Genomic DNA, 27,934 nt, shown 5'->3' with positions numbered 1-27,934 from the left:
ATAAACATGTCATCTACAAAAAGCCTGTAAAACAAAACATGCCTTTTAAACTCAAGTTGTGGAAATAACCTATCTTCCTCCCACTGGGCCAGAAACATGTTGGCGTAGCTATTGGCACACAAAGTGCCCATAGCTACACCATGTTTCTGCAAGTGGATGTCATCCCCAAATATAAAAACATTATTATTAAGTACTGTTTCTAACAGAAGACAAATCAGGTCAGCATGTGAGGCTGAATATTCACTATGCAAACTTAAATACCTCTTCACATACTGTATACATAGTTCATTGGGTATCATAGTGAACAATGATTGTACATCCAGTGTAACAAAGGCTACATCACAAGTATCACTGACATCCTTCAGGCATTCATAAAGATCCACCAAAAATTGCTTAGAATCTTTCAAAACAGTTGAATTCAAATTTATCACAGGACAAAAATGCTTCTCTATGTATAGAGAAAGGGGTTCAGTAACCCAACCTCCTCCTGCCACAATGGGTCTCACAGGGGGATTTGTAGGATGTTTGTGTATTATGGGGAGCCCCTGAATAATGGGGATTAGTGGATTGTCAACATTCAGAAAGCTAAACATATCATCAGAGACAAGGGCCACTCTCTTGATATCTATCATATAATTTCTCACAGTATTAATAATCTTATGTACATCTGTAGTCAAAATCTTATTATAAAACATTACATCTTCCAACATATTATGCATAGAATGTTCATAAAATGTTCTATCCATAACTACCACTCGACCCCCTTTATCTGCAGGACGTATAACTAAAACGTCATTATTCTGCAGAGTTTGTAAAACTCTGCTTTCTTTAAATGTCAAATTCTGTCTTAGAGTTTTATTCAAAGTGGGTGTCCTCTCCTCATAAAAACAGAAGATCTCATCTTCTGTCAACTTACAGTAAGCCTCCAGTAAAGGATGATTGACGGGTATAAAACTACTGGGTTTCCTCAGTTGTACATCATGTCTAACATCTTCTTCTACTCACACACCTTGTTACCAAACATAAGACGTAACATTATGCCCCTACAAAATATTTTCAGATCCAAGACAGTATCTTCCACTCTACTCAAATGAGTAGGTATAAAATTTAAACCTTTGTGTAATACATTATATTCTTCTGGTGTCAAAGAATAACTAGAAATATTGTAAATTAATGAGGTTTGGTCCTGCCCCACATTTTCTTTATCGTTTGGTTCGAATGTAATTCCCCTGACAATTTCCTTTTGTACCTGTTCCTGCTTGTTGACCTTCCTCTTCCCCCTCCCCTGTCCACATGGACGGGTAATGGAAAAGGGAGTTGGCCGTCAGATTTATTATAATTGTGTTTTAGGAACCCATCCATATTCCTAGTATTCACTTTAGGCCTAACTACACATTCACTTACACTAAGTGTCTTACTGATGCCTGGGGGTTAACAATCACATGTGGGTATAACTTATTAGATGAACCCTCCCGACCACTATCATTCCCTTCAATAGTGGTAGCACCTACATCTAAAAGCAATCCTTGTCCTCCTAGATACCCCATCCATTTCTCTACAATATTAGATGGACCTTTTACAATAGTCTCACATCTAACAGTCTCAGATCTACCTTTCTAGTTAAAGACATTGTTACCGGTAGACCCTTTCCCCATTGCTACTTGAGGGGCATCACTATCAATGCCCTGGGCGGTCTGCACATTATTAACATTCACAGTCATCTGTGCTTCCCCTACAACAGGGGTCGCCTTGTTTAGAACAACGTTATACTTCCTGCAGATAAAGGGGGTCAAGTGGTAGTTATGGATAGAACATTTTATGAACATTCTATGCATAATATGTTGGAAGATGTAAAGTTTTATAATAAGATTTTGACTACAGATGTACATAAGATTATTAATACTGTGAGAAATGATATGATAGATATCAAGAGAGTGGCCCTTGTCTCTGATGGTATGTTTAGCTTTCTGAATGTTGACAATCCACTAATCCCCATTATTCAGGGGCTCCCCAAAATACACAAACATCCTACAAATCCCCCTATGCGACCCATTGTGGCAGGAGGAGGTTGGGTTACTGAACCCCTTTCTGTATACATAGAGAAGCATTTACGTCCTGTGATAAATTTGAATTCAACCGTTTTGAAAAATGCTGAGCAATTTTTGGTGGATCTTTATGAATAACTGAAGGATGTCAGTGATACTTGTGATGTAGCCTTTGTTACACTGGATGTACAATCATTGTTCACTATGATACCCAATGAACTAGGTATACAGTATGTGAAGAGGTATTTAAGTTTGCATAGTGAATATTCTGACTCACATGCTGACCTGATTTGTTTTCTGTTAGAAACAGTACTTAATAATAATGTTTTTATATTTGGGGATGACATCCACTTGCAGAAACATGGCGTAGCTATGGGCACTTCATGTGCCAATAGTTAGCCGACATGTTTCTGGCCCAGTTGGGAAGAAGATAGGTTATTTCCACAAATTGAATTTAAAAGGCATGTTTTGTTTTACAGGCTTTTTGTAGATGACCTGTTTATTTTGTGGGAGGCTCCCAACAAGCATTTTCCACCTTTTTTGAGCTCATCAATAACTTGACAGAGTCTTTGAAATTTACATACCAGTTTTCATTTGATTTTATAGAATACTTGGATGTTTGTGTTGAGAAGTTAGATTCAGGAATAATTAACAGAGGAGTGTTTCGTAAAGCCTGTTATAGGAATGCTCTTCTCTTCAGGGCGAGTATGTATCCAGGGTATGTTTTCAGAAATCTTGTCAGGGGACAAGGTATGAGAGCCTCTAGAATGAATCCATCAGAAATTGGCTTTCATTCAGAACTAGTCAAAATTGAGAAGAATTTGTTAGATAGAGGATATACTCACACAGAGTTAGAAAAACAATGGGAAGATCTGGCCCACCTGAGGGAGACAAAGGTGAAACCGTATTATGGTCCGCAAAGTTCATCTGAAAATACAGTGAGTGATGGTAGAGTAGAAGTTACAAAAATTCCCTTGTACTACTCTAGTGATATGGGGTATGTCACAAAACTTTTTCAACAATACTGGCCCATTTTATTAGTTAATGAGGACATCAGGAAGATAGTTGGTAATGTTCCCAGGTTTAGGTTTAAGAACCACAAGAATTTGAAGAGGTTATTATGTACGAATCGAAGGAGTATAGAGAGGGTAGACTCTGGTCATACTGAACCATGTGGTTCTTGTAACTTCTGCAATTACATCAATACTACAGAGGAGTTTTGCCATCCAGACTTAGGGAAGAACCTCTGGTTTAGAGGCATTCACAACTGTATGACCCCACACGTGGTTTATCTAGCAGAATGTGAGTGCTGTGAAGCCTTCTATGTAGGGAAAACTAATAGAGCACTACGTGACAGAATTAGGGAACAGTTGTATAACATCAGGTAGAATCTCCCCAAGAATGCACTTTCTAAACATGTCAATGAGCAAGGGACACACCATACCTTTAGATTCAGAGTTATTGAGGCTATAGGGTTGACTATAAGGCAGGGTGATGTGAGAACATGTACTGACTATAGGGAAACTTGTTGGATCATCATCTTGAAAGCTGACAGGGGTAGGGTTTTAAATGAGAGAGCTTCCATCAAGCCCATTTTAAAAAGGAGGAGGCTGCACAAATAGGTTTTTAGTAGTTGTTTTATTGTGCTTTAAAAGAATATGCATTGTTAGGAGCATTTATGGATGGTTTACATACTAAATTTAATCTTTGTATTGATCTTGTTTGCACTATTGACTAAGAATGTACACAGACATCTGAGTTATAGGTGTACTTTGGGTATACCTCTTTAATGCAGTTGATTATTTGATTGGTTTTTATTGTGATGATACTTGTGTATATATATGTCAGTTTTAGTTTTAATGTTATTACTAGGTCTGAAGAAGCTCCTAAGCGAAAGCACTCACCTTTAATTAATAAATCTGAGTTTTTTATTTAAAGTTTATTTCGTTTTTGGCTATTGTCATATTCTGCTGAAGTTTTGTGCAGAGTCTCGTGCACTATGGTAGCTCTGTAGTCAGACTTTTGTTTTTTCTTATTTATTGGATCTTTGAACTTGTACTACGGAGCTTTTACACCTAGGACTGGCGGCCGTTTTGTGTTTTAATAAATTCCTTAACTTGAACCACATCAGCAAGCCTAAATGTATAAGGAGCAGCAGTATTTACATCTTATATCATTTGTGCAGATTTTTTTTTGAGCATTAGCAATGGCTTATTGATGACTCAGAAAGGTTACTGTGAAGTGTTTGTAACCATTTCTGATTCAGAGAAAGCATTACCACTTGCAGCATGAAGATACACAGTACCATGGTGGTCTGTCACTGTGGCCACGCTAAATGCCAATGAAACATTCCAAAGGGGAGGAGTATGCAAATTAGCCATGTGTTCTTCCCCAGAACTGACTGTGGTTAAGCATTTATGCAGCCGAGCAATTCAAAGAATCACTCAACTGCATAAAGTAACAAAACCACTTATGCCCACTTAGTGTGAGTGAACACAGCCAAAAGTTTCTGTTCATTATAGGTCAGGTAATGTGTGTGTGTGTGTGTGTGTGTGTGTGTGTGTGTGTGTGTGTGTGTGTGTGTGTGTGTGTGTGTGTGTGTGTGTGTGTGTGTGTGTGTGTGTGTGTGTGTGTGTGTGTGTGTGTGTGTGTTTGTGTGTGTGTCTGCATGTGTGACTGTAAGTGTTAGTGTGTTCCAGCTTGGGAGGCTGTAGTAGTGAGATTAGTGAAGGGATAGACTGAGTGAGGGTGTGTCTGTGTGTGTGTGTGTGTGTGTGTGTGTGTGTGTGTGTGTGTGTGTGTGTGTGTGTGTGTGTGTGCGTGTGTGTGTGTGTGTGTGTGTGTGTGTGTGTGTGTGTGTGTGTGTGTATGTGTGTGTGTGTGTATATCAATTCATGAGTGTGTGAATATATGTTTATAGGGTATCGGTCATTCATGCATGCAAACTTCCCTAGACTAATGAGCAAATCCTGTAATACAGAGTCTGGGGAATCACTAGCCAGCAGGGAGTACTATTCAATATCATACCTTAACTGCCTTACTTTTGGGGGAAAATAGCCAGCAGGTATAATAGTATATCATTGTGCTTTAAATGCATTACCAGGTTTAACTGTATACTATCATGACTTAATGGCATTTAATTAAGATGTGATTGATAGAACACTTCCCAACAGGGATAACTGCATACTATTATTCCTTAACAGCACCTATACAAGACAGAGATTGGAAGAACACTTGCCAGGGGATAAGTGTATGCTATTGTGCCTTAGTGGCACATATACAAGATGTGTGCAAGGGAGGAGCACTAGTCACCAGGGATAACTGTTCACTATTGTAACTTAGTGACGCAAAAAAGTAAAGATGATGCGAGTCTGGGAAACACTAGAAACCAGGGATATTATAAATACTATACAGTAAAGGAACTTCTTAAATATGATATAACATATGCAAATTATAATAAATAAACTAGAAAGGAATCTTTGAACTATGCACCCTTGACACAAGAAGCTGTACCATTATCTTACTATGCTAACGGATAACTTAATATAACAATATTTTTCTTCCCATTTAATAAGGATTGCAGGCATTATTCAAGTACTAGAACTGTTTGTTTTTTGTAAGGCAGTGGGGCAAAGCACCCACAAACATACCTCATAACCTAATGGCTCAGAACATTTGAACAAAGCCAGAAATATGATACAAAGTCCCACAATCAAGGATGGATTTGTCTTACAGACATTAGAATGTTGAAAAAATAACAGCATTTGCATTAACATACATTTACTGAAGGATATAAAGTCTGAAACTTATAAAAATGTCAATTTTTTACAATGTTTTGACAAAAATCCATGAGGAACAGAGCTAATCTAAAAGGCAAAAATCTAGTCATTCTGTGAAAATCTGAATAGTTGATAGTTATGCTTTTGACAGGCAACAACATGAGTGACCTGGAAAATCAGGAGGCAGCTGAACGGGACAAGGACATCCATGTTGGGGGATGTTTTAGGAGCAGTAGATGACACTAGGAAAATATGTGAAAGCATCACTCCCATTTACTTATAAATTTAATAGAGCAAAAGGCCTACCATTGCAATGCAATTTTTGTACAATAGGAAGTATTAAACTGTAACATCTGACATTAATGACTGTCAAATCATCCTTGAATTACTAAGGTTGAAATAACATAAAAGGAGACATGAGGGACATTTTGAAACTTTGGACAGGCGAGGAGTACATGGTGAATATGTTTGTATGTTTTGTGTGGGAGATTGAATTGCAGAGGGAGTCCATTGCTAACATGATGCAGTGTTGGCCAGTATAAACTACTGCTGGAACTGCTGATCTATACTCATGTTAGATAACATTGATAGCTTCATAGGAGATTACTAGGCTAATTCCGCAAGAACCCTTAGAAAACCTAGGCAGTTTTATCCAGATTTTAGCCAATGTTCTGTCTCTAGCAGAAAAATAACAAGGGTCAACAATTGAAGTTTTGACTATTTTCACAGACTACCCCCCAGATTCTCAAAAGCCTGCATAGAGTGCAAGATGAGTGCAGTAGCTCCAGTGGTAGCTGATGACTTTGAATCAAAGGGGGGCTGCAGGAGACAGTTAAATGGGTGGGACCAACCAGAAGGCGTGTGGCCAACTAGAAGGGGGTGGGGCTATGCTACACATGCAAAAACTGGGACTTTAATTAAATACGCTGCCCTGGGTGCCAAACTGTCATTATTTGAGTCCAATCAAGGCAAAATAAATTGTAGAAGAAAAAAATATTTCATTGCCTTGGCTACATGACAGCTTACTTAATATCTAGATGAAAACAAAAAGGTTTTGTGGCATGAAAAAATAAATTATTTTTTAAATGCAAGTCAAAATCTAGTATAAAAAACAAGCAACACTCAACTCAAACTACTTCTCCTTGCACTGGAGTTCTAATTATAATTTATATTCAGCTTTATAAAAGTACCAAGTAACATGCTGAAAGTAGCAATCTCTATGATAACTCCACTTGTAAAAATGCTTCTTATCTAAAAAAGACCTGCTGCCTGACAACAACTCTCTATTTGTTTCATGGGGAAAACTTGATCAAAATAAAAAATGAAGAGCAAACAAGAAAGAAGCTTAAGATAAAGTGCTTAAAGGATTATTGCACAGGATATGGACCATACATGATAAATTGGCATTCTGTTTAGTTTACGGGTAAAGCCTGCAAAGATGACTGCAAGTCTCCAACAAATGTAATCAGCTTCTGAAAATACTGTAATCCTCTTCTTTATTACAAATACTGTCATATGCATTTCAGTACTTAAAGCTTATACGTTATCTAGTTATGTAAATTTTCTCTGCATGGCAACAACAAAAAAGCTTTCAATGTTGGTAATTCTTTAACAGTATGCTTATTAAAGCTTACTTGCATCATACAGTCTCAGACAAGTTTACATGATGGTCAATAAAGCATTGCTACTTAAACACAGAGCAACAGGCACTGCACCAACATGCATTTTCTGAATAAGAAGCATAAATCAACAGTACAAAAATATGACAGAAAACCAGAAAATTCTGCAAAATCGAGGACAGATGAATAGCCACTGTAGTATTTGTGTCTATCTTGGATGGGGGAATACTCTGCACACTTACACTGCATAACTGCTCCTTGCCTTGCTTGGACACATCCAAAGTCACTACATGGGGAAGTGGGGTGCAAAAAGTATGTCACAATTTGAAATGACTTTAACTGAAGGTGATAGCCCTGACACATTTGTCATACCTCTCAGCCTCAGAGCAAGAAATTGGGACAAAGCCATAAACAGAAGTAGGACAAAGGCCCAAAAATAAGGACCATTTTTAAATATTGCTCTTATAAACTTAGCAACATAATAGAATAGTAAATCTTGCATTAGTATGACTTTTCTGAAGGGTATGAAATCTGAAACTCAAATATCTGTCATTATTTTCTAACTTCAATTTTTAATTATTTGCCACTAATTTGCCAGAAAACCACACTTTTACAAAAAAATGGACCAAAAAATGTGATGCAAAAATATAAAATGGCCACACAATACAGCTTGGAACCTGTCAAAGAAGGGATATTTTTTAATATTAGTACTGCTAACTTGAGCAGCTGACAAAATAAGAGAATCTACATGCATTTCTGAAATTAAAAGTAATCTATAATGCTGATCATTACAATTATTTATTAATTGTAAACCCTCCACGTTTTCTTTCAAATTTGCCATTTTGCGGAGGGATTATTAGTGGGAGAGCAACATTTTGAGCCAAAATCGGGGACAGTTGAGAGGTTTGGATATACCTAATTCTATAAAGCGATTTATTTGCCCATACTTCTCAACCTCTTAACGCAGGAAATCTGGACCAGGCCAAATATATGGGGGAACAAACAGTACTAAAAAATTCCTCTTATATAAACTTAGACAGTTGGCAGAATAACAGGTCTTGCTTTAGGATGCATTTTTCTGAAAGGTATGAAGTCTGAAACGGAATGCCTGTCATTATTTAGTGACTTCATTCCTAAATGATTTGCCAGAAATCCAAAAATTTTATGAGGAACAAACCAAAAATACGCAGCAAAAATCTATTCATTCTGCGAAACTCTGGGCAGTTGAGAGGTATAGTTCAGCTGGGGCTGTCTGAGTTTGCCACCCTTCCCCCTCACAAAATCATGGTCGAATGGGGTCTCCGCCTTGCAGCTATTCCAATGTACCATTACTTGGCTATTTCGCCCCATTTACCCTAAACACTGTAATGTGCATACTGCTTTATTTCTATGATGATTTGGATTTCATTTAAAAATTTGATTTTACATTTTACAGCACAAACAGTAATTGACATCTTCTAAAAAAAGCAATGCAGTCTCACAATTAAAATAGACTTAGCATTAAAACTTCTCTGCCCTTAAAACTCACATTCATTGAAACAGCATTGAAATCCACATTCAAAGAAAATAAATCTGGCTAGTGGCAGATAAAGATTAACTTTGGGCAATTTTCAATGCATAGGCCCCTTGCAAAGGAAACATACTTGTGTTCCTTGATACACCTTCTTGATTGTATTAAATTACATTCCTTGTATAATACAGTACAATTGTTAGAGATGGTTTTAAATATATTGTTTTGACCATTTTTCCAGTAAACAATGAAACAAAATGCATGCACCAATAATGACAAAACTGCCCTAGTCAGAACATTTCCATCATAAAAGTCTACTCAAACTTCTACAATCCACCAGTATCAATAAATATACACAATCTCTGCGGAAGTAAAAGCCATCTAAATAATTCCAGATTAAAGAGATCTGTAACTAATGAAGAGGCTGCTGCTAGCAAATAACTTTATATTTCATTGTTTCATCTACAAATAAAGAGCCTGTTGCACTTAAGGAATAAATGCCTATGTTACAATAAAAAAATGATAAGCTAGTAATATTGCAATAGGGAATTGATGGCAAACTGATAACAGGTTCATCATTACTAGGTATTTCCGCCAAAGAGGACATTTTCAGGACTGCAGCATCCACCCCCTTTAAAAGTACAATACAGTACAGTATCAGCAATGCATCTATATACTGTCAGAGTAGAACCCACAGCCTTCTGCATCAAAAGCAAGTAACCTACCTGTTGTGCTATAAACAATGCAAGTGGACTCAACATAAGCAGCATTAAACTTCTCTTCAAGCTCTCAGCTCCTTGTAAAATTCACCCAACACTCAACTGTATCTGTCAATTTGAAGCACAAGAAATCTGGAAAAAGCCAAAATTCAATGGGAAGGGATCAAAAGCCTAAAAACTAGGGCACATTTTAAACGTTGCTTGTATAATCTTGGAAAGTTGCTAGAATAAAATGCTGTGTTATCACCATGCATTTCATTGCCAAGTCTTGATTCCAGGACACTGTGCACTACAGTCAGAGCCACATACCATTATAACAAATCAGCTATTTCTTGAAAGACAGACAAACGTAAATGGCTATCATTTAGCGAATTCAGTTCTCACCACAGCTTTCAAACTCCTACACAAAACACCTCGACAAAGCCAATAATGGGGAAATACAGCCCCCAAACATATTCAGTGAATTCAGTTCTCACCATAGCTCTCAACCTCTTAGCACAAAAAAACTGGACACAGCCAATAATGGGGAATACAGCCCCAAAAATAGGGACAATTTTCAAATATTGTTTGTATAAACAGAAAATTGTTAGAATAAATGATTTTGCATTACCATGTACTTTCTGAAGAATATGAATTCTGAAATTCAAATGCCTGTCATTATTTAGTGAATTAAAAATCTAGAAAATCCACAGATGTTATGAGGAACAGAACAAAAAATGAAGTGGTGGTGGGTAAGGAAGCTAAGCTGTAGCTACCGGCTTCCCAAGGTACAGGGTTTGAGTCTCTCTACCCACCAGCTATATGTAACTGGGGCAGTTCGCACACACACACACACACACACACACACACACACACACACACACACACACACACACACACACACTACACAACTCCGTTAATATATGGCAGCAGCAAATAATGTTCCAGTAAAGTGCAGCTTGCACAACCTCCATTAATATGTGGCAGCAACATAAATACAAATACCGTCATTAATATATGGCAGCACAACCTCCATTAATAGCAGCAGCAAAATACTTCTGTTCTCAAGCTTTCCAGTAAAGTGCAGCTCACACAATGCAGTATAAATACCTCTGTTAAGTTAATATAGGGCAGCAAAATACCTACATTAATAGCAGTAGCAAAATAATTCTGGTACAGCTTCAAGCCCTTCGAGAGCAAGTTACCCAGCCAGATGTTGCATTTCCTTCCCATGAGAGCAATACCCAGCCTGCAGACATTGCAGTCTGATCCCCTTCCAGTCTATGCAGTTGTAACTGCATAGACTTCTGGGATATCTGTGGTTGGTCTGAATGGTGTCTTACTAATCCAGACTGGTTCTCCAGCAGTCCGGATTAATTCCTATCTATGTATGTGTGACTTGGCTGGGAATAACATGCATGAGTGGGTGGAGTTCACGGGATTGTTTTTGTTTTTTTTTTATTTCCAAAAGACAAGAAGATTTATTTTTATTTTAATTTATTTTTTCTTTTTATTGTAATTTAATTTTATTTACAGTTGATGGGGGGGGGGGCTGCAGTCCTGCAGTCCAGTAAAACAAGCTGCCCCTGAGTAGCTCACACAGGCAATACATCTGCTGTTTGATCCAGGAACAGCTGGTAGCGGCATGCACGACAGCTCCAGCACTAATCTTGCATGGACTAAGCCCTGGTATGCAAATCCCCTCATTTTCTGGAGAAATCCTTGCAAATGAGGTAATATTGCAATCCAGGAAGCTTGCAATAGTCCATGCAAGACAAGTGCATTCTGCAGAAATGTACTCGGTTACTAACTGTGTACATTTCTGTAAATTCCAAAACGGATCTATGACAGATCCAAATAAAGGCTGCATAATATTGAGAAAGAACGGCAATGGCCAAGTAGAAGGCCATTGGCATTGCAAACTGTAAAAAAAAAAATAAAGAAAACAACTTTAATCATTTTTTGGCTCTTCTGGCTGTGTAAGCATAGGGCAGTGGTGCACAAATGGGATCGGGGGGAAAATAATAAAATAAACTGAAAATGAGCATTCAAACAAAAATCAGTATTCTGCCATGCAAGTCAATGACAGACAAAAGACAACTTGGCCAGTGAGTAGTGGTTGCTAAGGGAGAAGGCTCAGTGTGGGACATGTAACTATGCATTAGTAGGCAACCCTATGCAAATGAGGGAAAGGTTAGTGAATCCCAGATTTTCCCAGGGTGTGAGGCAGATCCCAAGTGTGTAAGAGTATAAATAGCTGGGTGCAAGACTAGGATATTAGTGATATCATGGGGGTGTGTGTCAGGCACACTGTAAGCAGATTGGAGACCTGTGGCGCGAGATTGCTCCTAGGTTAGCACAGCTAAGCCAGAGGTGTATCTAAACCTGCCTAGCACACTTTACAAAGTGTAAGCGTGTATGTGTGCTGCGCACCAGATTCTACAGGAAGAAAAAGGAAGTTAAACCAGAAAAAGCAGATCTGTGCAAATATGAGCACTCTGTATGCGTGGCGCACACTCAGTCTTAAACAGGGAGGCAATGGGAAGGGAAAACAGCAGTAGGAAAGTAATCAAGGAGAACTAGCTTAGCTGACAGGTGAAATGTTTCAGAATCAGCCAATTACACAGGCAGCAGACCAGCCCAGCTCAGCACACCACTATAAACTATGCAAATACCTTTCCACCTTGTTTTTCCCAAAATCCCTGCACCACCAGTTTATATAGATGGGGAAATTTTACAAAATGAAAGCAAAAGAAAAAATGTTAGGGGCTGCTTTTGCGATCATAAACCAGCATGTGCAAGAGGCTGAGGCTGGTGAGGATGTGAATGCTGCTGAGCAATCCACAGTGAGGAGACACAGAAGAGTGTACAGATCCAGGGTAACCTACTAAGGGCTACATGAGCTGGAGATAGTGAAGCACTATAGGGTGGACAGGGACTTCCTACACCAAACTGCTGAGCTGTGCCGGCTACGCCTCACACACAGAACTAACAGTGGGCAACCCATCCCAGTGGATACCATGGTATGTGTAGGTCTAAGAATACTAGCTACAGGTACCTTCCAAAGACCAACTGGGGATATGATGGAGATTTCACAAGCATCAGCATCCAGGGTACTTCACCAGTTCCTGGATACCATCTCAGCACATGTCGGTGAGCATGTATATTTCCCCATCACCCATGAGGTGTTGGCCAGCAATATGTGCCTCTTCCACCAGATAGCAGAATACCCTGAGGTAGTGGGTGGAATAGATTGCATGCACATACACATTAAAGCACCACCAGGTGAGCGGGGTAGGGTTTACATCAACCGCAAGGGCTTCCCCTCCATCAACTGCCAGGTCGCGGTCGATGCCCAGGGCATAATAATGAATGCGTGTGCTGGCTGTCCTGGAAGCTACCATGATTCCCACATCTGACATCTGACACAGCTGTACCAGATATTTGCCAATGGGGCATCCCACACGGTCACCTAGTGGGGGATGCTAGATACGCACTGGAGCCATGGCTGATGACACCCATCAGAAATGCTCACACAACCGAACAAGAACTCCATAATGACACACATGCACAAATATGAATCATAATAGAGCATGTGTTTGGGATGCTCAAGTCATGGTTCCGGTGCCTGGACACATCCGGTGGAGCCTTGCAGTACTCACCAACTACATGTACCCACATTATCCTTGTATGTGCCATGCTACACAATATGATCCTGCGGAAACAGCTACAGCAGGAACAGCATGGGGCAGAGCCACACAACCCCTCACCAGTGTCAAGGCCTGCACAGGCACAGAATGACTCAGATGAGGAACAACCTGAGCCTGCTCCAGTAGGCAGAAGGAGGCATGCCCAGTATGCCCTGGCCTTGGACAAGAGGTGATGCATAGCACATGCACTGACACAGTAGGGACACAGGGAATGACACCTCTCTCCAACTCACACATACAGTAAAAGGGATGCTAAACATGACACTACCTGTGCTCAACCATGTATAGGGAGTGTACTATGTGCATCCGACATAGGCAACCCTGCATCACTACCCTCAATACTGGGACACCCACAAGGTAAGTGACTCACACATGCCAGTCGGGGGGGGGGGCATACCCAACAACAGTCACAGCCAGCAGGATAGATGTACACAAATACAAACAAATGCTCTACTATGAATGAGCCCCATGGGTAACCTCTACCCCAGCCCTACACAGACATACTACAGCAGGCCAGCCAGTTGGATGTCAGTTGTGAAGGCTAGGAAGTCAGAAACTAATATGTAGGTAGTGAAAGATATGATCTGTAGTACACTGATATGCTTCTAACCACCATGATAGGTAAGACTACAGACTGAAATTGTGTACCTGACATACCAGTACAGTCCTAGCAACTGTGTAAAAGTGTAAGGTGTTCCACACCATTCTATGTATACTTATAGTAACAGTCAGGTGTGCACCCCACCCTTGTGTAGAAATGTAGAAACAGTTTGGTGCCCCCCCGCTAAGCAGAAATGTAGCAACAGTCAGTGCCAAATGACTGATGTATACCCTGCAGACACAGCATGCTACCTGTCGGTGTACAACACAAAGGACAGCACCACAGTACAAGCCACCTGGACTTGATCCACACATGCAATATAGATGGCCATACTGGGCATGCTGACACACTTACAGGAATGAAGGCAATGTCAGTCAATAACATACTGAAAGCCTATACTGAGTATGCTCACACACTTAAACACAAGAAGGCCATGTCGGCAAACAACAGTGGACCAGACATATCTGGCCATTGCAGTTCTTAGTACAGACACATGTCAGTATGCACCACTCCTGCCTTGCACACACAGTGGATAGGAATACAAACATATATGTAAGGACAACACACTATAATAAGCCAAAGGTAGATGGACATAGATGTGTTGAAGAGGGTGACCATGACAAGGAGACATCTGGGCCTGTCCCACCCAGCACAAAGCCAAATAGCCCCAAACACATGAGATGCAGGTGTCACTCACTGCAGATACTAGCCACCAGTATCTGTCAGCATGACTGCGTGTTGCATGTGTCAGCTGTGCAACATGACTGTACAAGGAAGATGTCACCTAGTAGCTGTATACACATACCTGTGGAATATGACCCTTTGTGTGCCCACATGTATTTAGCATGTCAACCCCAATATGAATGGTTTACGGCCCATGCACACACGGCCCTCCCCATAGTAGTATCATCACAAGCCTGCTGAGGTCATCCAATGTAAAAAACACCTTTGGGAGAGCTGTAGCTCAGTAATCCCCATGGCGTGTCCCATAACTGTGTACTGCTGTACTGATAAACTATTTAGGTAGTAGTCCTAACCCCAGATTTGGCAACTGTGCGAGTTTGTGCATGTGTGTGTGTCTCGGTCTTTGCTGTGTAGAGAGAAATGCTTTCTAGGCTACTCACACTCAGTACAGTTCATATACACAACATTAGCAAGGCTGCAGATGTCATGCAACTAGAAATACACCTCTGGGGAAATCATCGCCCAGTAATCTCTGTAGTGTGCCTTGCAACTGCATACTGCTGTAGAGTGATAAATTAGGGCGGTGGGTGTTCTAACCCCTGACCTGGTAACTGTGTGATGGTATGTAAATGTGTGTGTGTGTCTGACTGAGTAGAGAGCAATAGTTTTAGGCCACTCACACCCCATACAATACACATACTTGACTTTGGCAAGGCTGCTGATGTCACTCACATAGAAATACACCTCTGGAGAAATTATTGCCTAGTAATCTCCATAGCGTGCCTTGTAACTGCATGCTACTCTAGTGTGATGAAGTTGTGAGGTAGGTGTTCTAACCCCAGACTTGGCAACTATGATGGTATGTGTGTGTCTGACTGAGTAGTGAGCAATGCTTTTAGGCCACTCACACCCCATACAATACACATATTCGACTTGACAAGGCTGCTGATGTCACTCACCTAGAAATACACGTCTGGGGAAATCACAGCTCCGTAATCTCTATAGCATACCTTGTAACTGCGTATTGCTGTAGTGTGATAAAATAGTGAGATAGGTGTTCTAACTCCAGACCTGGCCTGTGTGTGTATATGTGTGTGTGTGTGTGTGTGTGTGTGTGTGTGTGTGTGTGTGTGTGTGTGTGTGTGCGTGTGTGTGTATGTGTGTGCATGTGTCTGACTGAGTAGAAAGCAATGTTTTCAGGCCACTCACACCCTGTACAATACACATGCTTGACTTTGGCAAGGCTGCTGATGGCACTCACCTAGAAATACACCTCTGGGGAAATCCTAGCAAAGTAATTTCTGTAGCATGCCTTGTAACTACATACTGCTGTAGTGTGATAAAATAGTGAGGTAGATGTTCAAACCCCAAACCTGGCAATTGTGTGTGTATGTCTAACTGAGTAGAAAGCAATGTTTTTAGGCCACTCACACCCTGTACAATACACATACTTGACTTTGGCAAGGTTGCTGATGTCACTGACCTAGAAATACACCTCTGGGGAAATCATAGCCCAGTAATCTCCATAGCGCACATTGTAACTGCATACTGCAATTGTGTGAGAAAGTAATGAGGTAGGTGTTCTAACCCCAGACCTAGCAACTGTGTGTGCGTCTGACTGAGTAGATAGCAATGTTTTTAGGCCATTCACACCCCGTACAATACACATACTTGATTTTGGCAAGGCTGCTGATGTCATTCACCTAGAAATACACCTCTGGGAAAATCATAGCCCAGTAGTCTCCGTAGCACACTGTGCAACTGCGTACTATTCTAGTGTGATAAAGTAGTAAGGTAGGTGTTTTAACCCAAGACCTGGCAGCTATGTGTGGGTGTGTTTGACTGAGTAGAGAACAATGCTTTTTAGGCCACTCACACCCCATACAATACACATACTCAACTTTGGTAAGGCTGCTGATGTCACACACCTAGAAATACACCTGAAGAGAAAGTCATATCCCAGTAATCTCTGTAGGGTGTCCTGTAACTGCGTATTGCTGTAGTGTGGTGTGGAACTGTGGTAGGGTTCCATCTCCACCCATGGCAGTTCTGGATGTTTTCTGTGTGTTGCAATGTCTGTGTATGGAGCAATGCATCATAGGCTACTCACTTGCAATACATTTCAAATGCCCTATATTGAGAATCCAGGAAACTACAAGAAGTGCCAACTGCACACAATGAGAGACCACTGGTAAAACCGAAAACAACTTTTATTGTGGCAGGCTGTGATACAAAAATCCCAATAAAGGTAAGCGCTTTCGGTGAGTTCAAATAACCCGCCTTCATCAGACAATTAGTGAACGAGGGCAAATACATTTTATACTTAGATGGTGTGACGCTGGCCCAATGATTTAAAGGCACATAATTAAATTAATGACGTGAAATGCATTTCATTAAAACACTTGAAAAAAAGGGCAAGGTATCTGGCCATTATAACTGCGAGTCCAAAGCAGTGATTTATGCAGCCCTTTGTAATGCATGTAACGTGTTCTACATTGGAAAAACCGAAAGAAAGTTTAAATGTAGAATATATGAACATCAACATGCCATTTTCAAAGAAGATGTTACCAATGCCCTAGCTAGGCATTGCATTGAGCACCCAGGACATTTTTTTCATTTTTGTGTCCTACAACAAAGGGACATCGACATCAGGGGTGACCATGGCAACTAAGGTTAGAAATCGACGAGTTGCTATGGCAGATCAGGACCAGGGCTCATATATACCTGGTACTAATGTCAATCTTTGTCAATAAAAATGTGTTCTTAAATGGCTCTCCTACATTAGGTAAACTTTTCTTAATATTTTTTTTTTTTTTTTGTTACTTTTTACTCAGGTATATTCTATGGTATTTCCAACTTAACAGTCTAACAGTCTTTAAAATTAATTAATTTTATTTTTACCAGTTCTTAGATTTTTTTTTAGATTTATATAGTATATTTATTTATAGTTTTTTAGTCTATTCATCATTAGACCATTGAGTTTGTTTTGTCTAGTATTGGTTACCGGTTTTTTATCTTCGACTAATGTTTAGTCGTTACCATAGTAAACTAGTATATGATTCAAGACACAATGAAAGGGTTTATTTTGCTTCCTTCACTTTCATGGATTGTGTTTGACTCAATTGGTGTATAGTAAATACCAGGATCTCCTCTTTATGTATTCTTAGGACATTTGTCCTAGTCCATGAATGTTTGAAATCACTTTAATTCAATGTAACACTGAAGCATAAACATTCATTTTTTTTATTTTTCAATAGTTGTTGGTAACTTGCCATTTTTTCAGTGTTTTTTTAATGAAGTGCATGTCATTAATTTAATTATGTGCCTTTAAATCATTGGGCCAGCGTCACACCATCTAAGTATAAAATGTATTTTGCCCTCGCTCACTAATTGTGTGAAGGCGGGTTATTTGAACTGCACTAACACACTTTTTTTTATTGGGATTTTTTTTCACAGCCCAGCCAGCCAAAATTTTTTTTTTAGTTTTCTTCTGTCATCTCTGTGTGTTGTGTGGCACTTCTTTTTCTGGTTTTTTTTTACAGTTTGTTGGTTGGATCTATATTGAGAATCCTGCTGTCATTCATTGTGAAGTAAAACTTTGGGGAGAAAGTTCTTTAGTAATGCCTGTGGTGCGGCCTATAACAGCTTTTTGCTGTAGTGTGATATTGACCTTGATCAGTGGTTCTATACCCACACATGTCAGTTGTGGATGTTTTGTGTGTGTCTCACTGGCTGTGTAGGGAGCAATGCATTTTAAGCTAGTCACTTGCAATACAAGTGAAATGCCCTACTTTGGTAATCTTGCTGATGTCATTCACTGTGAAATACACCTGTAGGGAAACAGTTTTCCAGTAATGTCTGTGGTGCGTACTGTAACGGCATCATGCTGTAGTGTAATAAAGTAGTTAGGTAGGAGTTCTATTCCCAGACATGACAGGTGTGTGCGTGTTTTTGTAACTCATATCCTGTGTAGAGGTGAGTGTGTGTCAACTGTTGGCATTGTGGAGGGGGTTTTGCTAATTTATTTTATGGTGGTCCAACTATATATCACAATGTCAACCATACAGGGATAACAGATGTAAATTAGCTGGGAGGCTGGGGTGCAAAGCCATACCCATACATGTGACATCAAGACCAGACAATCCAAGTTAGCAACCCCACTATTACCCAGAGCACACACTCAACCCATGTGTTATGTTAACACATATACCTAGGCAGCAGCCAATACGTGGGTAGTACACTGCATATTGACCACTGATAGTAGCTATGTAGTAATAGCTGTGGGCTACAGAGGGCATGTCACCCTGCTCATCTGTCCAATATGCACGTACATGCAGACAGTGCACCTCTACCATGTTCCCCAATGGTCACCTGCACCACCTGTTTTGCCTTCACATGTGGCTCTCAACGGACATACCATGCTTGGCAACATGTCCTGTATGGACAGATGACACTGACATCAGGGAATGCTGTTGGCATGCCATCAATGTAGGTGAAGAGTAAACCTGCGGTCCAGTACCAGTTCTTGCCACAGGTGGGCATGACTGGCACATCCAATGATAATCTGTGTTCACAACATGGGCCATACACCCCAAGTACAGTTCCATTTGTCACTGCACATGCATGTGGGAGGTGTGCACATCCCAGACACCATCCATGTCATGGACTAAGGAACACATACATGGCATGTAGTGTGCAGCATTGGAAACACACAATAGTCACCCAGGTGACTGGATGGGGGATGCAATACCCACCTGTGTGGGCAAATGCAGTAACTACAGGCCTGAGCCATAATGCAGACCATTGTCATGTGGCCTGATGCCAAGATATACCCATTGTCTACCCTTGTACAGCCTGCTGGCACAGCTGACCACCACACACCCATGTAGACATGCACCCATGCATGTCAGAACTGGCACCCTGTCTGTTTGTGTGTGTGTGTGTTGTATGGTGCATATGTCCACATACACACTCACTACAACCCCCCAGGGCATACTGAAGCATGCTGTCTGATGTGTGACATCTCCTCATACTCTTTGCCCATATGGCCTCCGTATGACCTGTGTGGTGCATGTGATACCTGCACATTGATGTGTCATGGCAATCCCACTAGTGACGAGTTGCACTCCTGGCCCTGCCAAGTGTGTCATTGTGTGTGTGTCCCTGTATGAGTCTGCCTGTGTTGACGCTGGCACCTTTTCATGCAGACAGGCACATGTATGACACCTACCATATATCTACTGTATCCCTGTTGTAGATGTCACTCACCCTCACATATATGTTCTGAGTGCTCCACATCACATAACCCATGTGGTGTGTTCACTAACTGCATCGAACTGTGATAGCACTACACAGTTGTCGGGAATTTGATACACTGTGCTGGTAGGTGTGTGTACGAACCTGCTTCAATTTTACACTCCCACCCCTCCCTGACATGTATTTGCCTCTGTCTGCCTCCCCCACCCTCTCTCTGGTGGATGTGGAGACCCACACCTGCCTTGCTTAGGCAGCAGCATGTGTATTTTATGTGATGCTCATGATCAGCTGATGGTCTCTGCATGAATTGCAGCCCTTCCCTAGCTGATTGCATGTGGAACAGCTGTGGTAAAAATCCCATAGTCTATTGCATGGAAACACATCCCAATACCTAGGAACCTCATGGTGGTGTTGGACCTTTTCAGTCACTGTGAGCAGGAACTAGATATTTTGTTTGGCAAACAGCATCTTAGATGGATTTGGGATTCACCTCCAACAACATACACTGTGGAAAGAGGGCAACAAACAGGAGGGGGATGTGCCTGACCTGACTGCAGACTGTAAGTGCTGCTATACTGCATATGGAGCAATGTTGGTTTAATAGTGCTTGTCTGGATATGCCTGTCGTACATGTAGTAATACCTGCCATGTCAGTTCCATTTATGTGAGAAATCCCCATCTGCAGGGACATCTGCAGACTGGACAGTGTTGTGCCTATGGTTTCATGTGTTAGCCACAGTGCATCTCTCTGTGGAATGCAGACAGCAGTGTGAGGATTGCAGTCTGTAGATGGTGAAGGCTGTGACAGTTAATGACTTCATATCCCTCATAGGACATATGTTGCAACAGACACCATTACAATAGAAAATATACAAGGTTATCACAGCAACATGTCTATACTGGCCCTGTGTATATGATGTAAGCCACACCACTGGAAACATTTGTACATATGGCATGCATGAAGTGGTGCATATGTGCTGTACGCCATAAATAGTGTCATCATATCTGATAACAAGCCAGTGATATATCAGATTGCTACACGTGTCATGTACAGTAAGGGCTATATTTCATGACATAAGCTGGACATTCTGTGGATGTTTGTACAGTACTGAGGTATGTGTAGTGATTGTGAATGTCTGCAGTGTGTGTATTGTTAATATGTACTTTAGCCTGTGTACAGACTGTGGTAGATGTCATTGTCCTAGCTCCCCGTCTATCAGATGTTACATAATTCCCCCCCATACACATTTGTAGGGGCATACACACACATGTCCCATACCACAGACAGCCATCAGACCAAACTCTGTAGCAGCCCAGTATATGTAGAGACATTATGTGACTGGCACATATGAGGATGGTGCAGAACAGATAGTCCATATACTGTAATATTATGCTAGCCAACCATATGTGGCTGTGGCTATGTTCACATTCATTGTAGTAATGCACTGTCACACAGGTGTATCTTACCCTGTGCTGTGACTTGCCTGTTGAGCCTGCTATATATGCAAGTACATATGCATTCCCCCATACAAGATGTAGGCCAGTGTTGAGCCAGTCTGCATGTAGCCTGCACAGTGCATTGTTACATGCCTAGCAGTGGAGTGTACTTAACCAGTGGGATGTCATGTGCAGATACTTGCAAGATGTACTGTTGCTGGGCCTCACTTAAATGTCAGGTATGTTAGACAGACCAGTGGGATGCTGAACAGATGTGTGTCAATATCTAGTGGGTAGCATGTGTCCATGGCCCCCCTGTACCTGCAGTCATTATGTGTCAGTCCAGACAGGAGTGTGTGACTCCAACACCTATGGTGCCAAATGTATACCAGTCGTTATGTGTTATACCCATCTACATGGCTGTCTACATCCATATTGTCAGGCCTGGTACACATGTGGTGCACTAAGGGAATATGTGCATACCTCTGGACTGTACAGGGTGTGTCTGAAGTTCAATATAAAGTGGCCAATATCTCTGCTGCACTCCTCAGGGGCATTACATGCTAGCAGCTGTACTTTACAATGATGTCCGTAGGATATCTGTCAGTAGCCAATGGCACACATGTTATAAGCAGATTTGAGCATCCACACACACCATGTCTCTGAAGACAATCCCAATGACAGTAGCGGACACATGCTACCCACTAGATATTGACACACATCTGTACAGCATCCCACTGGTCTGTCTAACATACCTGACACTTAAGTGAGGCCCAGCAACAGTACATCTTGCAAGTATCTGTATACTAGTATACTAGTAATATACCTGCTATACATACCTGACATCCCCTTGCACTACGACACTGGGACTGTAGGGGCTGGGGTACATCTACACTCCATGTCCAGGACATATGGTGGAAATATATGTACATATATTTGGGTGGCGCAGTGGTGCAGCGATAAAATGCTGTTGCCTCACAGCAAGAGGTTCTACGGTTTGATTCTCGGCTGGGGTGCCTTCTGTGTGGAGTTTGCATGTTCTCCCTGCGTTCACGTGGGTTTCCTCCGGGTACTCCGGTTTCCTCCCACATTCTAAAAACATGCTTCTGGAGCATTTCTCCCCGGGCCTCCGGTGAAAACAGGATCTGTGGAACCTAGTCGGACTTTCCCATTCAACAAATGTTAAATAAGTAAATGAATAAATAAATAAATATACCAATTCAGATAGCCATATATATATATATATATATATATATATATATATATATATATATATATATATATATATAATGACACGTGTACTACATTGAATTACCACTGTCATGGCAAGCACCCACTATAAATATAAATCCCTACAGCATGTGGCCATGGTCCCTTCACATTTCCATTGTGACAGACATCCATCCTGTGTGTGGGCATCAGTGATACAGGTAGCAGGTAGCAACACCTCTCACAGGAGAACATGCACACTCAGAGCGGACAAATTTGTAGGAGGTTCAGGAACTACAGACAGACTGTGGGTAGAATTGTGTAATGCTTTGCATAGTACTGGTGTTACAGGGTGTGTGTGTGTGTGTGTGTGTGTGTGTGTGTGTGTGTGTGTGTGTGTGTGTGTGTGTGTACATACTAGTGTACCTTGGAATGCAGTCTGTCTGCATAGGTCACTACTGTGGACCTACCACTTGCTGGGCAGAGGTATGCATATCATGTGATGTCCGTCCACCACACAAGCCCTGTGTCAGATATGCCACTGGCAGTGTGTGTTGCATGCTACCAGTACATGGCTACATCCATGTCTATATCTAACATCAATTCCCTGACTAAGGATATGTTGCAGACTATCCTGTAACACCAGTACCTTGCTTAGTGTATGGCAACAGTGTTCCACATATATGCCTGTGTTCCAGCCTCTGTCCCCCATCTACATACCAAGCTCTGCACATTTGTCATGCTGTCGGGGGTTGTTCTGTATTGGGCTGTGAGTATATCACACTGCCATTGCAGCCATTAGTACACAGCTGTTGTATCCCCTGCACATACACTGGGTCCATATATGTCTGGGCGTCATCTATACAACACATGTGTGCCCTTATGCACTGCAGAGGCCAGTGTATGTAACAGTGGTATATGGTTTTGTATTATTGAGTCCAGGTGGAGAGCACCATAATTGACCTAGGCTGTTACAAATGTGAGGGTATCAGGGGTGAGCTGCCACATGGTATGTGGCTGTAAAGTACCATATACTCCACCCATATTGCAACTACTAACATGACTTGGGGTATTGCAAGCCTATTGCCCCCTACAATACAGACTGTTCTGTGTGTTATGCCTTGATATGTTCTGGGTGCAACCCATTGAATCACAAAATGTCTTTAACTCATATGGAGATTGTACAGAGTGTAGTTAGAGGCTGCTGAACTACACACCTGCAGTACATACTGTTGATTGTGTGGTTCCCTGTGGCCCAGTCTGTCAGCACTCTTGTATATTCTGAAGGGCTTGGCTTGGACTGCAACAGTTGTGAACCTTTCCAGACTACTTGTATAAGTGTAACTGTTTCACAGTTGTAGTGCTCCGTTTGTATGGTTGTCAGTATTTGAACAGCTATATGATATGGCATATAGGACCGTTAGGGTACACAATTAAAGTAGTCCCATTTCTGCAAACCTGTGTGTGGTGTCTGTACTATGACCTTTCTATGGGTATATGTTGCAGGCAATGATTAATATTTGTATGTTTAGTCCATACAGTGTCCAGCTGTTCAGGTGTTAACTGCAGGCATACTGGCTGTTCCATATTGTGTGCACCTCCTACATACATATCTGACTGTAAATATATCTGTGTTTGTATGTGTAGTCACATGTGTATATATATATATATATATATATATATATATATATATATATATATATATATATATACACACATATATATATACATATATATATATATATATATATATATATATATATATATATCTGTATCAGCATATATGTGTATGTGTATCTGTATCGTGGGTACGTCGACGGCTTCCACATATTACATGTCCTATGGGAGGTGGACTGTACTTGGTAGTGTATTGCAGGGCGCAGGTGTTTGGCTGTGGGGAGATACCTATTCATATAAGACGTATAGTGTGTGAAGCCTTTCAAACCCATTAATGGTGCATGTGGACATTGGTGTATTTGTCAATCTGCAATTGCTATCTACAGATGTATGGCCATATATACCTATATAGATATATTTACCTGCTAACAGATATATAGGTATACGTGCATAGATAGCAATATATATGTATATAGAGGTAGTAAAACAACATATATATTTGAATACATGTGTTGCTATACATATATGGGTATGTTGTATCTGTTAAAGCTGCACTATAGTTACACACGCAGACATCTAGATGTTGGTAAACATTCTCTGCACTGTTGCATGACAGGACTGGCTGATATGTTTCTGAAACATTGAATATTTGTGCACCTGTCATGGCTTAGTGGTACATCGATTTATCTAGGATCTGCCGGGTTCTTGGTTTGAGCCTTGCCAGAGTTGTTTAATTTGCTGCTGGCCAGAACACGTCCTGTTGGATAGAGAGTGTTTAAGGCACCGTAAAGCAGTTGTAAACAGGCTTGTGTGTTCTGCCCATCAACAAAATAAACAGGTCCTGCAAGGCTCGTAACCAGGACTCTGCACATTATACACAAAGTGATTTACCACTAAGCCATGGCAAACATGCATAATCATGATGTGTCCACATACATAACAACCAGCCCAGGTGCACAACACTACAGGGAATGTATTCTACCATGTAGATGTATTTGTGTGTGTATATATAGTCATCATTGAATGGTTATAACATATCTGTATATGTCGCTGTATACATATACATACCTATATATATATATATATATATATATATATATATATATATATATGTGTGTGTGTATGTATATATATATATATATATATATATATATATATATAGATATATATATATATATATATATATATATATATATATATATAGATATAAGCCAATACATACAGATATAAATAGATACACATGCAGCCAATGATATATATGCATATATCCACATGTTCACATATAGACAGCACTAAGAATGCATATATGTTAGCATATATATGGCTCACCTTTCAAAGGGAGACATCCATGTATCCGGAGGCTGGTAGGCCTAAAGTATGTTCCCAACATTGCACAAAACTGCAATACATGCATAGAATGTGCAATGTGCGAATGTCAGTATGCTTTCGCTCATTGCAGATTAGGTAATTTGGTTGTGTTTGCCACTATGGTGGGGATAGGGAATAATTGCCTATCCCCATTGAAGTGCACACTAGGAGTTCATATATCACAGTAGGTAGGTTGTGGGGGGCCTGGCAACCCCAGAGGGAGGGTTGCAGGGTGTCATGCACCCCGCCAGTACGATATGTATTCTAACTTGCAGTTCGAGTGTCAGCAAAGGTGACTGTAGAACTGCAGTTCTCTTAACTGTGGTGCAATAAGAAACAATGGGTTAGTCCTTTATGTTTGTAGAAAGGGCCGTTCAAAGGAATGATGTTCCCCCTTTCAAAGGTGAACACACATATATATATATATATATATATATATATATATATATATATATATATATATATATATATATATCAATATAGGCATATATGGACATATATCTGTAGATGGAACTGGGAACATAACCACAACATATATGTCCACATGCACCATTGATGGGTTTGAGAGACCCAAACAACATACATCTGGCATGGATAGATATCCCCCTCAGCTAAATACATCTGGCCTGCAATACAATACCAACCATAGCAGATCCCATAAGCAGGACCCTACACGACAATGGCAGCACATGTTAACAGTACTCCATCCCACCTGTAGGATTTAAGGCTGGCATTACTAACATAGCATGCAGTACAGTCAAGTGAAATGTCATGGTTGGGGGAACCCTCTTGGCAGTTGCAGTAAGTAGCTGGGATCCCTCATACAATCCAATAGCCCTACACCTGACAAAGGTTTCACCAATGTTGGCAAGTACATCCACAAACCCACCATGTTAGCTGGGAACTACCAACCAGTAGCCTGATGACCATGGTCTGCAGTGACATGGAAGATGCCAAGAATGAACCCATGGCCAATGTCACTGGTTATCTCAACACACAGGACCCTGCCAATGTTGGACTTGTCAAAGGCAGGGAATACAGCCTGAACCTGGTATACCTCCTCAACCCATTCAGGACAGGTGTAGGTGAGGGTTAGGAGGTGAACAATGCCTATGTACATCATAGTAGGCTTTTGTACACCATCCCACTTGTACGAATGTGTGTAATTGTTACGGGATCTACCTCCATTCACAGGATATGTTTCCACCAGGACTGCTTGGCATATGCCAACATACCACAGTTGCTATCCCGTGTGCATACAGTCCTTCACAGGTCATAGATGTTTCAATGCTCTCCTCCACACTGTAGCAGTGTGCAGCACTACTGGAGTTGCTATAACTCACTGGGTGTAGCAGTTGTGGACATGACTGCCATAATTGCAGTTACTGTTGCATCTATCTCCCCACATGGATGTGTGTAATACTGTACAGTGTATGCAATCAGGTTGAGTGTCTCACACCCTCCTAAGGGTAGGGCTATGCTCCTGGCATTGGCACATACATGTTACTTAGGTGAGGATCTCAGTGGAGAGGAGAGAGGGACATACACCCTGCTGTTAGCATGTTCAATGCCATCCACATTGCAGACCACATATATGCCACTGTGTGGTTGTGCCTATGCTGCCTTGGTGGGATTACATGTGGAACAGATGTGTTACCTGCACGGGGACATACCTCCATGTGTAAAGTCCTGTACCTGTACTGCATCCTAACCAAAGGCACTGTGTGTTGTACCCAGCCATGTCATGTACACCACCAACTACACTTACTGGTTTTCACTGTAGAAGGCCTGCTGATACCACTACACCCATCAGCCATGTGGTACATGGACAAACACAACCTAATCTGAACAGATACTGGTTAATTAAAGCTAGGATGCATCATGGCTTCACAGCTACACCTTCCAAGATATTAACATTTCACTTTACTCCTGACAACATGCTGCACATCATTCCATTGCTACACTGTTGTGCAGTCACCCTGTGCATCAGAACAATGTTAGCCTGTCCCTGCATTGATGTTACGGATGTCAGGAAGTGGCACATATATCATCATATGCACAGAGTATGTTGTTGGTTTGCCAAAGGCCTAGGCTGAGCCATACAATTGACAACATGTGTGTGTGTGTGTGTGTGTGTGTGTGTGTGTGTGTGTGTGTGTGTGTGTGTGTGTGTGTGTGTGTGTGTGTGTGTGAGGGGCCTGAGTATTGTTATGGGCCACTGGTGATGTGTGTGCAGGTATGTGGTTTCCCTAGATTTGTTGTTTATGTGTGTGTGTTTGCATGTACACAGTACCTCCATGTGGCTGCCCTATACAGGGAATTGTGGGACAGCTGCAGACTGTACCTGGCAGGGTTTGCAGTTCACCATCTCGGGCCATGGACACAGGACCTGTGCTTGGCA

The sequence above is a fragment of the Protopterus annectens genome, chromosome 2.part0 (assembly GCF_019279795.1).
Source record: "Protopterus annectens isolate FY-2018-M chromosome 2.part0, PAN1.0, whole genome shotgun sequence".
NCBI lineage: Eukaryota > Metazoa > Chordata > Ceratodontiformes > Protopteridae > Protopterus > Protopterus annectens.
Note: the sequence above shows the minus strand (reverse complement) of the source record.